Raw genomic sequence first — 18,801 nt, forward strand, 5'->3', positions numbered from 1 at the left:
TTATGCACTCTTTCACATGTTCTTTCCCTCTATGAACACAGGGCAATATCTACAATAATAATCTCCTTTTTCACATTAGTGTTAAAATCTTAAATAACTGGGACAAGATCGCATATCACTGGAGACCCTGTGAAGCACTTCTCAGGAATTTGCTTCGGATTAGGGCTGCTTTGCTCTTGTTGAGATAAACAGCAGAAGGGCATTAATTCCTCGTTCTGCTAGAGATTACCATTTGCTGGAGATCCTGTGACCTGCTTCTCATGAGCCAACTTGATATCAGTGACACTGTTTTGCTGTTGTTGAGAGAAGTTGAGTAGAGAAACACTGATTCCTAGCCATCTCTGGATAGTTTCTGTTGAACTCCTTTGTTTAGTTTGTTTTTTTTGTTATGGTGAGAACCTCTTCAGTTTAAATATTGGACTAATCTGCAGTTCCATGCAAATGGATGGACCTTGCCATACCAAATAGAACTAAGATGCTCTCCTCCAAAAAAAGGAAGCCAATCTGGTGGTCCCCAGCCATCAATAAACTCTACAACAGGAGGAAGAAACTGTTGCAGAAAAAAAATGAAGTCACAAGACTGGAAAACCTCCCTTATCAGTCTCAACAAAAAGCTGAGATCCCTTATCAAATCCTCTAAAACTAGCTATGAAGGCAGAATTGAACTTGACACCAAAAACAACCACAAAGCCTTCTATAACTAAATCAAAAACCTCCAAGGCAATACCCATATTTGAGTGATAACCTCATTAAATTCAAAAGTCCTTTCCATCTTAAAAAAAAATGCTTATGTGGAATACTTTGCTGCCAAATCCTATGCAGATGTAATCTGCCCTCCCCAGAAATACAATATCAAATTCAAAAATAAATCCCTAGGGTGGTGCTATAATAAAAGAAAAAAAAAACTCATTGCACATAAAGGTATAGTTAACTCACAGAATGCCAAAAATGCTTTTGCTAAACTAAACAATGAACTCTAGACTCTGATCCAATTATCCAGAGCCAGATATGAGGCACAATAGCCACCAAGGTGAAGGATAACCACACAGCCTTCTTTAGCTATGTCATAAATCTAAGAAACAATGCCCAGAACTGTACAGAGCTAATAGTACATGATATAACATACTTGGACCCAGGGGACTTTGCCAATCTATTTTCAGACAAATGTAGCTCAAACATCACCCCCCCAGTATTCTCAGATCACATGCTCACATCTATAAACCCCCTCAAATCTCACAATAACAAGTCCTCAATATGTTATCTATGGCCAAGAACACTAAGTATGTAGAGTCAGACAACATACCTGGCAACCTACTGGTTATCCTGAAACATGACATGTCCGACCTCCTACTAGGGCTATTCAAAATCAACTTAAAATCAGGCTTCATGTTGGAAGAATGGAGGTCAGCAGCAGTCATCCTCTTGCACAAAGGTGGGGTGCCAGTGTTCCTGTGTAATTATAGACCCACATGTCTGACCAGTCTCATCTGTAAGGCTATAGAAAGAATCATTATGGAATTAATTTATTTTATTTATATTTGTTTACCTGAATAGTGCACTAATCAGTATTGACCAATTTTAGGATCAGCCCAGGTTAAACACAAAACATTTTTCAAACAAAATAAATAAATATAATCAATAATGCAGTAGTTCAGACTAGTTACATAAAAAAGTACACATATACATTCTAGTGAAAAAAATATTGTGCCTCTTCCTACTTCATTTTGCTGCTTGTGCATAGGTGTTCAAATGCATTTAGTTTGCGCATTTGTTACTGCTTGTCAGCAACCTTATTAAATTGATGACAGTATTCTACTGAATTGCTGCTTTATTTGAACTGTTTTTATACTGTTGTGACTGTGAGCTAATGTATCACACTTGCACTGTTTTAAAGCAATTTACGGATTAATTGCATTTAATTATTGTTTAACTGTATTTCATTGCTATCTACTGCAATTCATTACTGTTTAACTGCATTTTACTGCATTTCATTACTGTTTGCCTGTATTTTTTTCATACTGTGAGTTCTGTTTTTATCTGTAAGTGGTTAATCTGTGCTTTTTTGTGAGTTTACTGTGTTCTTAACCCATAAATTGAGTAGCACAGTCTGGATACAGGTTTGCTGCATCCAGAGCTGTTTTTTTTTTGTCTTCTGTGTTTCTGGCAGCCATCTTGTGTTTCCCTTCTGTGTTTCTTGCAGCTATCGTGTGTTGGTAGGGGCCTATCTCCTCTGCTAGTGAGAGTAGCAGGGCTGCCTGGACCTTTTCTGGCACAAGCTGATTGGTAAAGAAAGCAGGGACTAGCAGGATTGGCTAGATTTCTGTGTTATTGGAATCTTCTATTTTTTGTGGTATTTAAACCTTGAGTTTCAGCTGGTTTGGGGTTGTTTGCACATCATGCACTGCAGCTGCACTGTTTTTAACCCAGCTACAAACTTTCCTTTAGTAGCACTTGTGTGATCACCTAGTAGTACTACTCTACCCTTATAGGTTCATAGGTTCATAGTTTGGTACTAGGCTATTGGTCCTAGGGCCTATGCAAGCCTAGCCATAACAATTCCCTGGCTATTTCTTCCCACACTATTTACTTCACTGGATCCCTGTCTGGCAGGGTGACTGACGTGATCCCTGGGGTGAATTTCCTTTCTCCCATCCCGTCATCAAGGTTCCTTTTGAAGAGGGCCAAAGAGGTGCTCTGCTTGACATGTATGGGCAGTCTATTCCAGAGTTTGGAGAGTCTCTGGGTCAGGAACCTATTCCTCCAGCATGTTTTGTTTATTGTGATGACAAGGTTTAGATCCCTGGAGCAGGTGGCTCTGAGGGATTGGGATTTCTTTAAGTTTAGCATGTCCAACAGCTCTGGGTTTGACATGGCCTTGTATGTTAAGCAGAGATCGCCTCGGAGTAGACGATATGCGACAGAGTATAGCTGGAGTTTTTAAGGCGATCAGCATAGCGCATCTGCTTTAGGCCTGTGATTCTTTTAGTGAGGTATTTGTGTGTTTTTTCCAGTTGTTGCAGGTGTCTTGAGAGGTACATACCAAATGGGGCATCGTATTCTATAATGGGACTAATGAGGGATGAGTATAGTGGGACAATGACCTCCTTTTTTCTGGATGAAAAGCCCTTAGTGATGAGGTGTGCCACATAGAAGGATTTCCTGACTGTTGTGGCAATGTGGTTATTGAAGGTGAGACCATGTCCACCTGTGTCCCTAAGTCTCTTATCACACTTTTGGTGTTTAGTGTACTGCCACCTATGTGGTAATTCACAGGTACATGTTTTTTCCCAAAGGGGATAACTATACATTTCTTGGCATTGAGCTTTAGCCCATGGTTCTGGCACCAAGCATCTGTTTCTGTAAGGCTCTTTTGTAGAGTATCGACATCATTTGGGGATTCAATAATGGCTCCCAGTTTGCAGTCATCAGCTAACTTTGTTAGCCAGAATCCCTTAGTGTTTGCCTGTACTTCAGAGAAGTAGATGCCAAACAAGAGAGGTCCCAGGACTGAACCCTGAGGTACTCCAGTTGTCACTTGTCTGGAGTTGGATTTGGAGTCAGCTACTTTTACAGTGTGGGTTCTGTCAGTAAGCCAGTTGGCAACCCATCGAGTGATGTAGGGATTAATGCCCAGCTTAGTAAGTTTATCTATGATTCCAGAGCAGGGGATGGTGTCAAAGGCCTTGGCGAGGTCCAGATAGGCTGTGTGGACTGCCTTACCCTCGTCCACGGCTCTGGAGACTAATTTGAAGAAGTCAATCATGTTCAGGAGACAAGATCGGGCCCTTCTCGAACCCAAACTGGGTGGGGTCCAGTGTTTTAAGGTTGCCATTGTCTTTGTTTATAAGTTCCATGATAATACGTTCCATGGCCTTGCAGATCAGGCTTGTCAGACTGATGGGGTGGTAGTTCCCGGGATCCAAGGTGGATCCCCCCTTGTGGAGTGGGATAACTGTAGCTGTGCGCCACTCAGTGGGCATGAAGCCTGAGGTGAGGGTATGATTAAACATGACACTTAGGTGAGGTGCCAGTTCATTTTGTAGTTCATGTAGTACACAGCCCGGGATGTCATCTGGTCCCATGGATGCTGCATTCTTAGCTTTGGAGAGTGCGTTTTTTACCTGTGTGACCATTATTACCGGAATTTGGCAATCTTCCGGTATTGAGATGGGCCATTTAGGGGGTGAGAGGGGGGTGAAGTTGGCACTGAATCGATCTGCCAGGATATTGGCAATATCCTTGGGATCAATATATTTAATGCCATTCTGTTGTAGCTCAGAGCAGATCTGAGCATTCCCATTTAGATTCTTGACATATTTATAGAATGCCTTGTGGTTGTATTTGGAATCTTTGGCAATTTTATTTTCATAAGTAGCTTTGGAGGATTTTATGAGGGATCTCAGATTCTTACTGAGGTTGAGTTTTTTGCATCCTGGGATTTTCCTCTTTTCTGCAACAGTTTCTTCCTTTTGTTGTAAAGTTTGTTTATGGCAGGGGACCACCAAATTGGCTTCCTTTTTTTGGAGGAGAGCATCTTGGTTCTATTTGTGATGGCACGATTCATGCATGAGTGGATGTGCTCGTACAGTGCCTTAGTGTAGGATTCAGTAGTCGAACTTTCAGTTCCCATCTGCATGGGTATCATGAAGTTTGTAACTTCTGACTTGAGTAGCATGAAGTTGGCTTTGGAGAAGTTTTTTATGGAGGTTTCTTTACTGGTGGGTGGGGGTGGGATGTGGATGTTGCGGTTGATTAGCTTATGGTCTGACCTGACCAACGAGGGGGTGACCATAAGTGTGGAGCATCGATTTCCCATGCTGGTAATGACCAGGTCTAGGATATTGGAGCCCCTGGTGGGACTATGGATTAGTTGATCCAGGGCATTGGAATTTATGAATTCCAAGAACCGTTGGGCAAAGGTGTTGGTACACGAGTAGTTTTCCCAGTTAATGGCAGGGTAGTTGAAATCACCCAGTATTAGGGTGTTTGGTTGTATATTAATATTTTCCAGTATGTTTAGAAAGGTTTAGTGAGAATCTTGGGACATGGTGGGGGATCTGTAGCTAGTGTTAGTTGCACCTGGAGAATTTTAGATGCATTGTGTTGGGCAACTAATCTGGTGGTGTGAATATCCTTGGTGAATATGGACACTCCTCCACCTTTAGTGTTCCGATCCTGGTTTGGTGGCTGAAAAGTGTGGTAAGAGTTGTAGCCTGGTATTGCAGGGGTGCTCTCTAGAGCCTTGAACCAGGTCTCAGTTACTGCACAGATATTGATGTTCTCCATTTTTAGGAGTGCCTCGAGAGAGTGCATTTTGAGGTTTAGACTTCTAGCATTGAGTAGCATTACCTTCAGATTTTGCATGCTTGTACCTGTTACGGTGGTGATTTTGTCCTTTGAACTTTGCCTAAAAAAGGCATTATAGGGGTGGCAAGAGCCTTTGCCAGTAACCTGAATCCCAAGGGCGAAAGGTGCAGACCATCTCTGGCAAAGCATCATGGTCTGTCGATCATGTCGTCCTAGGCAGACAGATACTGGATCCCCTTTGAATGACACCAGAAGCTTAGCCAATTGTTGAAGTCAATCATTTTGTCCTTATATTGTGGTATCATTCTGGGTAAAGGCAGGATGCTACTCAGGGCTAGGGTCTTACCTGCCTGGGCCACATGATCCGAGAGCTCTTCCACGTCTCTTTTCATGTAGTCCAGGGAGATACGTCTCAAGTAATTCACTCCAACATGGACAATGACAGAGTCATATTTGTACTTGTTGTTGAGTGACTTGAGTGCATGAGTTATGTGGCGGATCCTGGCACCTGACAGGGTGTTCAGCCTGGTGAGTGGGACATCAGTGTGCCTGACTATAGAGTCACCTATGACTAAAGTGTTAGGTACGTTGTCTTGCCTTAGGGTCTGTTGCTGGGTGGCACACTGGTGTTGTGAGCTATGTGACACTTTGGATGTGATTGGTGTTTTTTTGCATTTCAGCTTCGGAGGTCCTTGTTGCTTGTGCAGGTTACACTTAAGGGCCTCCACATATGTGGATTTAGTGTTGCTATGTGTGGATGTTGGTGTGAGTTTAGAAGGGCTATGTGTTGCTTGAGGTGTAGTGCAGGTATTAACCTTCTCCTCTTGGCTGTCTAGCACAATCTTGGGTGGAGAGAGCTTTGCTTCCAGTTTGGCTATGTAAGTGCATCTCTCACAGGTTGTAGTGTTGGTTGGTAGGAGGACAGGGTTTTCTGTGTACATGAGGCAATTGCTGCATTGCCCCAGTATGCCCAGATTCCCAGGTGGACAGGAGAAATCAACAGAAGCTGACCATTGGACATGCCTGGTTTGGTGCTTTTTTTTTTAAAAGTACAGGAGCTGTTTTCCCATAACTTAGCAAGGTACTTTGCAATTATAGGCTGTTTAGTGCCTATGATTAATTTCTCCTTATTAATAAGGAGAGTTGAGTACTTGTATCAGTTTAAGGCTTCCTAGTGTTTTCCAGCAGGTATTAGAGCAAGTGCTAGTCACAGGGATGCTTAAAGGTAAGATGAAAAAAAAAATGTTTTATCCTAAACACTGCAGTGTGCACTAGAGAAGTTAGATGTGAAAGTAGGTAACTTAAGTTCTACCTGTCTAAAAAGTTAAGTTTTAGTGGAGAGTGACTTTTTTTTAAAACAGCAAGATAGATTGAAAGGGGGTGATCACTTTTGTATTCCTGTACTATGGAATACAGTAGAATGGCCAATAAATTTAAATAGTTGAAGGGGGGTGATTTCACAAAATGATAATGTAATGCTTACTCACACAAGCCAGTGAAAGCAGAGAGGAAATGAGATATATGGTCAAATTAACATAAGAGGCAGGCAACTAGAAAGACAGTGATATTTAAGAACACAACAGTGACAGGGTTGGGGGATGGGGAAACATTTTTGAAGTTTTAATATGCAGTTAAAAGCAGAACACAAGCAAAACACAAGGTAAAGAAAACAAATCACAACACTCAAAATATAAAAAAGGCAATAAACTAATACAAAATACAACAAATAAAAAGCAAACCAACATTTCCTTCACAGCAAAGTGTAGCAGAGGCTGGGTGAGCCTTTCCAATAAAGCTTTACCCTCTTAGCTCTCTCTCTCTCTGGCCTCTCTCCCTCAGATTCTGACAAATATGGATGGACAATTTCCTATGGTTCCCCTGCCAGTCTGGGTGATATGGGCATTCTGAGATGTAGTAACTACCTCATGTACACGGACAACCCTCTACTACTGCCACCAAGGAACATAATTTGTGAGAGATGCAATTACATGAAGAACCTAGAATCAATGCTCACTCCCTCACAAGCCAGTATATCTGGCAATGAGAAAGTTGTCAACATAAACATCACACCTTAAACACCACCCACACCTACACAACACACACCCACATAGGCAGAGGTCCGCAACAAAAACATACCCAAACAAAAGAGACCTCTGAGGACAGTGCAGCGGTGCAATGGTAGGGTTGGCACCTCACAGCAAGAGGTTCTACAGTTTGATTCTTGGCTGGAGTGCCTTTTGTGTGGAGTCTGCATGTACTCCCTGCATTTGTGTGGGTTTCATCCAGGTGCTCGGGTTTCCTATCACATTTCAAACACATGCATCTGGATTGTTTCTCCCAGGGCCTCTGCTGAAAATTGGCTTCATTCCAAGTTGGACTTTCCTGGTAAACAAGTGTTAAATAAATAAATAAATAAACACACACACAAACTCCACTGCCCACCACACCAGACACAGTCCATACACCTGTGTCTCACAGCCCCTAACGTCTAAATATAAACCCAATATATTACTCATAGGAGACTCTATTGTGAGACACACCAATGTGCGCTCACCAGGCTGAATAAGGAGAAAGTCACAGTTAGTTGTTTGTCAGGTGCCAGAATCCGCCATATCACCCGTGCACTCAAGTATCTCAACAAAAGGTACTGTTATGACTCTGTCATAGTCCATGTTGGCGTGAACTTCAGATGTACCTCCCTGGACTATATGAAGAGAGACATGATTGAGCTCGCTGAATATGTGTCCCAGGCAGGTATGCTCCTAGTCTTAAGCAGCATTCTACCGTCACCCGGAATTATGCCTCAATACAAACAGAAAATGACTGACTTTAACAATTGGCTTAGTTTCTGGTGTCATTCCAAGGGAATCCAGTGTCTGACAGCCTGGGAAGACATGACTGACAAACCACGATGCTTTGCCAGAGATGGCCTGCAGCTGTCTCCCCAGGGTTTCAGGCTTCTGGCAATGGCTCTTGCCTCCCCTATAGTGCCCTTTTTGGTCAATGCCATGAGGTCAAAACTACCAACATGAAAATGTCAGCAAATTAAAGGTCATGCTGCTAAATGTTAGGAGTCTAAACATGAAACTGCACTCATTGCAAGCATTCTTAACCCTGGAAGATGCTGACATTTGTGCAGTCACAAAAACCTAGTTCAAAGCTGTGGAGAGCACCCCAGCCATACCAGGTTACTCATCCTATCATGCATTCAGACCTCAAACTGTGAGCAGCAAAGCAAAAGGAAGTGGAGTTGCAATATATATAAAAGACATACACACTCCAGGCTGGTGAAACAATGACGCACAGGAGACACTCCAGGTGCAGTTAACCAGTGACAGACCCCTATTCAAATCATAGATAGTTACAGGCCCCCAACTTTGACTTAAGATGCCCATTCCACTTATCTAGACCTCTTCAAATCTATCAAGATTCAACCCTTTACCCTGGAGAACTTTAAGTATCCAGCCATAGATTGGAAGAACTACTCATGCCAAAACACAAAAGCCCAGAGATTCCTTGATTTTGTCAATGCAAATGCCTTAGACCAGCAGGTCAACATCCCCACAAGAGGTGAAAATATCTTGGACTTGGTATTAGCCAACATTAGTAACCACTGCAGCATCCCTACAATGTCATCCTCCCTGGTAAGATCCGACCACAAAGTGGTCACTTTTGAAGTCACCACCCCCCACCTCAGCTAAGGTCAAGCAAAATAACTTCTCCAAAGCTGATTACAACCTCCTGAAGGAATGTATACACAGCTTCACATCCACCTCCTCCTCTAGAGGAACTGGCATATATGTCAAAACCTACACCAAAGTACTATACAAGCATGTATATAGCTGCATGGAATCAGGAATACCTGACGGGATAAAATCATCTTCCTCAAGGAAAAGTAAACCTGTCTGGTGGACATCTGGAATAAATAAACTCTATAACAAAAGGAAAAAGTTGCATTCTAGGACCAGGCAGGAGCAGGTGCTGAACTGGAAGCACTCTCTCCTTAGTCTGAACAAGCAAATAAGAGCACTAGTAAAATCCTCCAAAGCAAACTTTGAGTTGAAACTGGGCACATCTACTAAAGACAGTCAAAATCTTTCTTAACATATGCCCGCAGTCTCAAAGGATACACTTAGATCTGCTCAGAACTGGTGGTCAAGGATACCACATACACAAACACCTTAAATATAGCCAACCTGCTGGCAGACAAGTTCAGTGAAAACTTCACCCCTCTGTCCTCCCATCAGTAAATCAGGGCATCCCCAGCACCTGTCCCCTCCCCTTATCTCTAGGGAGCAAGTCATCACTGCCCTCTCAAAGGCAAAAAAATACATCCTTCATGGGACCCGATAACATCCCTTGGCTGCATCCTACATTAACTCAGGCAGGAACTTGCAGCACCATTAGGCACCTTATTCACCCAAACCCTGAGTACCAGCTGCATCCCAGCATAGTGGAGGACATCAACTGTCATCCCTTTGCACAAAGGTGGAGCGTCCACCGATCCAGGAAGTTATAGACCCATTAACCTAACTAGCCTGATCTGCAAGGCCATGGAATGGATTATCATGGACCTCATTAACAAGGACATTGGCAAACTCCATACACTCAATCTCACAGTTTGGTTTTGTCAAGGGGAAGCCATGCCTGTTAAATTTGGTTGATTTGTTTTCCAGACAGTCACCAAAGCCATGGACAAGGGGAAGACGGTGCTCACCACCTACCCTGACCTGACCAAAGCCTTTGATACTATTCCCCACTCAGGTATAATAGATAAACTCTGTCAACTAGGCATCAATCCATAGGTTACCAGATGGGTAGCAAACTGGCTCACTGATAGAACCCACCTAGTCAAAATAGGGGAAGCCACCTCAACCAGTAGACCCGTAACAAATGGTGTACCCCAGGGATCGGTCTTGGGGCCTTTGTTGTTTGGGATATACTTTTCTGAGGTGCAGGCCAAAACCAGTGGACTATGGCTGACCTAGTTTGCAAATGACTGCAAGCTGGGTGCTGTCATCAATTCCCCTAGTGATGTGGACATCCTCCAAGAGGGTCACACCCAAACAAATGACTGGTGCCAGAAACATGGCCTCAATCTGAATGCCAAAAAATGCATCATTATCCCCTTTGGGGAGAGTGATGTCCCCACAAATTATCACATTAATTACAAGGTCCTAAGCATGCAATCAGACATGAAGGACTCGGGCACCCAGGTTGATAGCAAACTGACTTTTGATGACCATATTGCCTCCATTGTATGAAAAGCTTTCTACATGGCCCACCTCATTAGTAAGGGTATCTCATCCAGGGACAAGAAAGTCATAACATCCCTGTATTATTCCTTAAGAAAGACCCATTATTGAGTACAATGTCCCTTTCGTCATGTGCCTTACAAAGCACATGCAGCAGCTGGACAAACCACAGAGGTTCCTCACCAGGTGAATCTAGGGCCTCAAACATCTACCCTATACAGATAGGCTAAAGGCCCTGTCCCTCTACTCAGTCTTATACAAGACTCCTTAGAGGTGACCTCTGTCTGGCATACAAAGCAACCTCAGACCTCACATTGATGGAACTGCTGCATATCCGCAAGTCAAGCTCCACTCGAGTAACCCACATGCACGACCTCAACCTGGTCTGTGACATCAATAGGACTTGTTGGCAGGACAGATTCATGTCCCTGAGACTCCACCTTCTGTGGAATAAACACCCTCTCCATGTCAGGCAGGGTACCTCATTAACCCTTTTAAGTGTAACCTGGATAAGTGGATGGGGAACACAAAATACACCCCTGGGATTCCACCTGTGTCCCTGCTGAACAGGGGCATCAGGTGCTGATTTGTCAGAACATGGGCTAAATTTTTGTCTAGGCTTGTAAGGGCCTCAGGGCCAATAGCCTAGTTATGATCCTATGAAGCACAGTAAAATGTACAGCCAAGCAGCATCTAATGTACATTGTACACATCAGTGTCCAAATAGAGTCAATCATCACTGAATCCTAAGAGAGGTGCAGAGACTTGGAAAGTAGAAATGGACTCTGTGTTAGGTGATATGTCCTGTGTTGAAGCAATAGTATTTGGCTTGGATGAAGAAGTGCTTTACTGAGTTTTTCCTGAATTTGGAAAAAGTGTTGATTTCCTTTAGGTTGATGGGGGGAGCTTGCTAAAGAGCAGGTGCCTGACTGATTCTAGAGGTAATGAGACTTGGTATGACTTGTGAGTAGTGCCTCAGGTTGTAGGAGAAGTTTTTTTCATGAAGTCTAGCTGCAGAGGGAGGAAATGTATAGAGCTGAAGCAGTTTGTGGAGTTGGGATCCTAACAGTAGGTCAGATCTTTGCTTTATGGGTAGCGGTTTTTTTCTTGGGTGATACATCGATGATTACAGAGAACCAAGTCTGTAATGAATTGGAAGATGCTGTTAGAGATAGTTTGGAGTGTGGCAGTGACTTTCTTGGAGGCAGAAGGAAAAATTAGAAGCCCATATTCAATGTGGGAAAGGAGAACTGGCCACTCTGACCTGTTGAGATAGAAAAAGGGAGATCTTTTTAGCCCAAAGAGGAGGGAGTTAATTTGGCTCTGTCTTTGCCTGTGTGGAAATGTAAGTTTAATGACTGATTAAGCCATAATCCTGGGTATTTGAAGGTGGAGTTTGTCTCCGTGGAGTGGTGGTGTAAGTCAAAAATAGTTAAAGAGTCAGGTGCTTGGTGAATTTTCTGTGGAGTTTCAAAAGTCATAGTTTTGATCTTGTGGGGTTGAGAAGTATTTTATGGTTTATGAGCCATTGGTGGAGTTCATGTAAGTCCTACTGGAGTTGGTATGAGATTGACCTAATCGGGAAATGACCATGTCATCAGCATAAAGAGATGGGGAGGTCACAAGTAACTTTGTTAATGAATATGAAGAAAAGGAGGGGGGCAAGAACGGATCATTTACACTGCTAGTAATAGGTGCAGAGTCTGATTGGGGGAATCCTATTTTAGCTCTCAGCTGTCTGTCAGTGAGGTCATTTTTAAACTAGGGAGTGCCATCTTGACTGATACCAGTTTTGATTAGTTTGTTTTGGAGAAGATATTGGTCAATGAGGTCAAATGTCTTTGTCAGGTTTATAAATATGGCACCCATAAGGAGACCACTATCAGAATGTTGCAGGATGTCATCCGTTAGGCACCAAAGTGCTGTTATAGTACTTCTTCTAGGCCAGAATCCATGCTTTTTGGAGGAAAGCATGTGTTACTGCTAGATAAAGAAAGTGAGAGAGGTGGGTGTAGACTATCATTTCTAGAAGTTTCCCCTGAATTGGGAGGATGGATATTAAACAGAAGTGGGAATTATCTTTCATGTTGTATTGCCTTGGGAAGGATTTAATTAGAGCAGTTTTTCAAATTAGTAGCATGATTTTTTTTTGTGAGACATAAATTTTATATGTGGGTGAAAAGAAGACATAGAGTTTTACTCTGTAAATCTGTATGCTGATGTGCTAAGAGGTCTGTGTGTTTTATTAAAAAAGTGGTGGTTTAAGTTCTTGGTATCCTGTGAAATTGGCTCTTTGGTTTCACTGGCATTTTGTGATTGTGTATGTGTGTGTGTATATATATATATTTGCTTTATTCCTGCACTGTGGGTTTGCTAAGACATAGATGTTCTCTGCAGTGATATATAAACCAGGGGTTTATGTTGTCAGATCCATGGTGGGTGTTAGTGGAAATATTTTCAAGTAGAATAGTCTTCCTTGTGATGTATGTATTTGAAGTGGAAGAGGGGAATTAATGGTGGTGGGGTGAGCAATGCCTGATCTGTGGGAGGTGTGGCATTTATTGATGGGAGATTGCTAAATTCCTTAAGGAAATCGTCTGTAGAAGGTTTTGTTGTACCACACTGAATAGTGTTTGCAGACAGGGTGCCATGATGCGTTTTCTGCTTGTAAAAAGGTTAACTTCTCTCCAAATATGTTTGAGGAAATGTAAGAAGGCGATTTATTTCTTTGGAGATTTCTTTTTTGTCTTCTGATGGATTCTTGGCTTGATTACATAAAGTTATAAAAGGCTGTCAGTTGTGGGAATTTGTTTCAATTGTTGCCATATTATTAAGTATTGAAATAGGTAACTACAGACTCAAACCAGTTCATATTTGTCACGGAAGATCCTGCCTACTTAACCTAGACGACTTCTTTGAAAAAGCTGGATGAGGGCAAATCAGTACACATTGCATAAATAGACTTTACAAAGGCATTTGACACCATCTCATACTCAGGTATTGCAGATAAACTCTTTCTCTGAGCTAAATGCAAATCCCTATGCAACCTGTTGGATAACAAATTGGCTCACAAATAGAAACAATGAAATAAGGGTGGCCCGTTCTACCTCCTCCAAAACACTTATCATTAGCAGTGTACCCCAGGGTACAGTATTTTCAGATTTACATTTCAGAGATCAATGCTAATGTTAAGGATTTGTGGTTGACCAAATTTGCAGATGACTGCAAACTTGGTGTCATCCTAAACACCCCAGAGGACACCATAATCCTCCAAGAGGGGCTGTCCCAAACTAATAGCTGGTGTCAAAACCATGGAATAAAACTAAATGCCAATAAATGCATAAATGTATCTCCTAATGTATGCTGTCCCTCTGGCTGCAGTGGTGATAGTCAGGGAATACATCATTTTGCCTGCAGTGGAGGTATGAAAAGGAGGGATTCTTGAAATGCATTCCTCATGTAGTCTTCATACCTATCTTGATGCTCCTATCTTCCATTTTATGATAATCAATACTAAACTGGTTGTTGAACTACCAGGTAAAATATACTTCATCTGAAAGTCTCTTGTACATATATTACATCCAAAATTTATGAAAATGGGGAGTCCAGTACCTTAAGTCACTCATTTATATTTAACCTATCCCTCACTATGAAAATAATTCCATCAAGCTTCAACCATGCCGCAGCCATATACCTAGAAAAAGTCTCAGCATCTTTAGATGCAACAGATTACAGACCAGTAACAAATGTTTTCCCATTGGCAAAAATAGAAAAAAAATATACATGACCAGACACTTCAAAATATCGGAAATACGACATACTAACTGATAAACATAATAGTGTTAGATCTAAGTATAGCACAATTATTTCTGTCTACTATGTTAACATTCAAATCCTTACACATATAGACAAGGACATGTGCGCAGATGCAATATATTAGAGTGTAAATGTGCTTTTGAGACAGGAGATCACTCATTTCTACCACAATGGCTAGCTAACCATGAAATCTCTGAAGAAGTATTTTCATGGCTTAGAAACTATTTGATAAAGGGAACCTTTGTGGTATTAGATATTGGTACACTTACAGACATTGGCACCACTATTAAAGGCATTCTTCAAGGGTCAGTGCTAGGCCCATTGCTTTTTTTTATATATGACAAGCTTCCTTGAGATTTGACACATATTTCTTCTCCCTCATGCACACACAATGCAGCTATCACCACAGCAAACAAAAACAAGACAACATTAAATAATGAACTACAAAAGATATTGCCTCTGTGTAGAATTGGCTGGTCAAAAACAAGCTTGCCATTAGCACACAAACAAGAAAACTGCACCTCAGTTCCAGTAACCATTAAAGACACAGCTGTCATTTTCTTACGATATTTCACACACCAAAAATATTTTGGCATAGTTTTGTGCTATAACCTTTATTTTAAGCTACATATAGAACTCCGATCACACAAAGTCTTAAAGCTGTTGGAGAAGGGCCTTTCTAGTACGAGCTGTATGAATTCTCAGGATAATGATTATTTCAGGGATACTGATTAATGCATTTTTTCTCCTACATCTGGTTGCCATGACACCAACATTAATTTCTGTTTTATTAATGTGGCACATACTTTCCTGGACAATACTTAGATTCAATAAGCCAATGCATGTATGTAAATATTATTATATACTGAAATATTTCTGACATAATACTATAGTGATAATACAATGCTTATAATTATTAAAAATATGTTTTGATTGGTATAGGTATCTAGCTACTCAAAAATGTCTATACAGCTAGAATGAACTTCTCAATTCCATTTATTATCTGTGATATTGACTTACACCATATATTTGCTAAGTCATTCACTCTAAAATTTATGATGTGATTTATGTTTACTGTAACTAAGAATAACTTATTTTATAACACTATGCTGAATTGAAATCTATCATGTTTATTCTTATTGTTTGTATTTATGTGTATTCTGTTAATCTGTTGCTATATATAGTCACTTTTACAAGTTTGTTACATATTATATCTTTGCCATGTGGTTCAGGTCACGGATATAAATGGTCTTTTGATCTGTTCACCTACCTAATTAACACAAGTAAAATAAATAAAATAGTCTGTTTCATCCTGTTCAAATGCATTGTATTATTTTTCAAGGCATTATTCACAAATCCAGGCTGTAGTTAAACTGTAGGTGCATATTGTGAGTTGCCTTATACTTCTTTCATGCAGCAGCAGCAGTTCATTTTTTCAAAATCTTTTAGTCCATGAAGTCTTCCTTCTCTGTTCCTTTTTCAGTGTAACTTAATTTCTATAGATATTCCTGGATATATGTATTATTAAATTCATAACTGAGATGTAAATAAGTCAGAGAGGCATACGGACGTGACTATGATCAAGGTTACTCAGGTTTAAGTAGTGTTACAGGTACCTGGAGACAAGAGAGCGTGCGGAGGGATTTGTTTACCAGGCAAGGGGGAACAGTGCCAGTTGAGCACGTTACATCATTCTGATGTGTGGTATGCTCTGAAGAGGCCCATTACCCCCTTGGAAACTAACACACACATACCTGGAATCACAGCTGCACAGATAACCCCCAATCCTTCTCAGAAATATGCTGCTGCTTCCAGTATGCTGAATCCTCTAACCCCAAAGAACGAATGGGCTCATACCTCTCAACTGTCCAAATTTTTGCCTCTTATCTTTGGTCCATTCCATATAAAATGTGTGATTTCCTGGAAAATCATTGAGTATTGAGTTCACTAAATAATGACAGACATTTGCGTTTCAGACTTCCTATCTTTCAGAAAATGCATGCTAATACAAAAGCTCTTATTACAGGTTCATAGGTAGGTACTAGGCTATTGGCCCTGGGGCCTATACAAGCCTAGCCAAATATGTACCCTGGCTTTCGCCACCCAAGAAAATTATTTTCCTGTGCCCCTGTCAAGCAGAACCACAGAACTGATCCCCGGGGTGAATTTCCTATTACCCATCCAATCATCAAGGTTTTTCTTGAAGAGTGCTAATGAGGAGCTCTGTTTGACATAGATAGGTAGTCTGTTCCAGAGTATGGGAAGTCTCTGGGACAGGAATCTATCCCTCCAGCATGTTCTGTTTATTGTGTTGGCAAGGTTTAGGTCCCTAGAGCGTGTAGCTCGGAGGGATTGGGATTTCTTTAAGTGGAGCATGTCCAACAGCTCTGGGTTTGACATAGCTTTGTATGTTAGGCAGTGATCGCCTCTGAGTAAGCGATATGCGACGGAGTAAAGCTGGAGTTTTTTGAGACGGTCTGCGTAAGGCATCTGTTTGAGGCCAGTAATCCTCTTAGTGAGGTATTTTTGTGGCCTTTCCAGTTGTTGTAGATGTCTTGTGAGGTACATACCAAAAGGGGCATTGTACTCTATAATGGGTCTAATGAGTGATGAGTAGAGGGGAACAATGACCTCTTTTTTTCTGGATGAGAAACCTTTAGTGATGAGGTGTGCCACGTAGAAGGATTTCCTGACCACTTTGGCAATGTGATAATCAAGGGAGAGACTACTGTCCACCTGTGTCCCAAGGTCTCTTATCACACTTTCGGTGTTAAGTAGACTACCGCCTATGTGGTAGTTCATGGGTACAGAATTTTTACCAAAGGGGATGACAATGCACTTTTTAGCATTGAGCTTGAGACCATGTCTTTGACACCAGGCATCTGTCTCAGTGAGGACCTTTTGTAGGATGTCCACATCATTAGGAGTTTCAATTATGGCTCCTAGTTTGCAGTCATCTGCGAATTTAGTTAGCCAAAGACCTTCTGTGTTAGCCTATACTTCAGAGAAGTAGATACCAAACAGGAGAGGACCCAGGACTGAACCCTGTGGTACTCCACTTGTCACTGGTCTGAAGTCTGATTTGGAGTATGCTACTTTCACAGTGTGGGTTCTTTCAGTAAGCCAGTTGGCAACCCATCTTGTGACATAGGGATTTATACCTAGTTTAGTGAGTTTATCTATAATTCCAGAGTGGGGGATGGTGTTGAACGCCTTGGCGAGATCTAGATAGGCTGTATGAACCACCTTACCCTCATCTATGGCCTTGGTGACTACTTCAAAGAAGTCTATCAGGTTTAGGAGACATGATCTGCCTTTTACAAACCCAAACTGTGTGGGGTCCATGGTTTGGAGATCTCCAATGTCTTTGTTTATGAGTTCCATGATGATACGTTCCATGGCCTTGCAGACGAGGCTCGTCAGGCTAATGGGGTGGTAGTTCCCACGGTCTGTTGTGGCCCTCCCTTTGTGGAGTGGGATAATTGTCACTGTGCTGCATTCAATGGGCACAAAGCCTGAGGTGAGGCTATGATTGAACATGGTACTTAGGTGGGGTGCCAGTTCATTCTGTAGTTCATGTAGAAGGCAGAGTGGGATGTTGTCAGGTCCCATGGATGCTGTGTTCTTGGTTTTGGAGAGTGAAGTTTTTACCTGTGCAGCTGTGATTACAGGAACTTTGCATTCTTCCGGCATAAAGATGGGCCCTTTAAGGGGTGAGGGGGGGGGGGGGTAAAGTTAGCACTGAACCTATCTGCCAAGATGTTGACAATATCAGTCGGTTCTGTATATTTAGTGTCATTGTGCTGTAACTCAGAGCAGATCTATTTATCTATTTAATTTTATTCTAGCAACTTTCTAAGTTTGTAAGAGAAATATCTAAAATCTGTCTTTAATTTTGTGCCTTTGACCCCCATTATTTTTGTCTTTGTCCAGATTTCCTGTTTTAAGAGGTTGCGAGGTATGAATGCGCTGTGACTATCATCCATCGGGAACAAAAGGGTCAGTTGAGCAGCCAGAAGCAAAAAAGGTAAGTAAAATTAATCCTATTGACAGTGATATAGTTTATGTGGTACTGCTAGTGGGTGGTTCATGATATATGTAATGCTTGTTCCATTTGTCTTATCTAAATCTAGTTTGCATTATTTGTCATTCTGTAGCAGTTTGTATAAATGAATTCTGAGAATGAGCAAAAAAAATGAATAAGCTTTAAAAAAAACACACATTAGAATATTTCTGACAAGCACAAACTTGTTTGAATACTTTGATGTTATACTAAACCTTGCTGGTATTAGGAAAAGATTACCACTGGCATTAAGTAGCCCTTCTGATAATTCACACTTGTTACAGGAAAGAAAAAAATTCTGTAAATTACCCTGGCTAGTTGAGAACTCTGTTTAATGTAATTTCTAACACAGAAGATGAT

The sequence above is a fragment of the Protopterus annectens genome, chromosome 10.part0 (assembly GCF_019279795.1).
Source record: "Protopterus annectens isolate FY-2018-M chromosome 10.part0, PAN1.0, whole genome shotgun sequence".
NCBI lineage: Eukaryota > Metazoa > Chordata > Ceratodontiformes > Protopteridae > Protopterus > Protopterus annectens.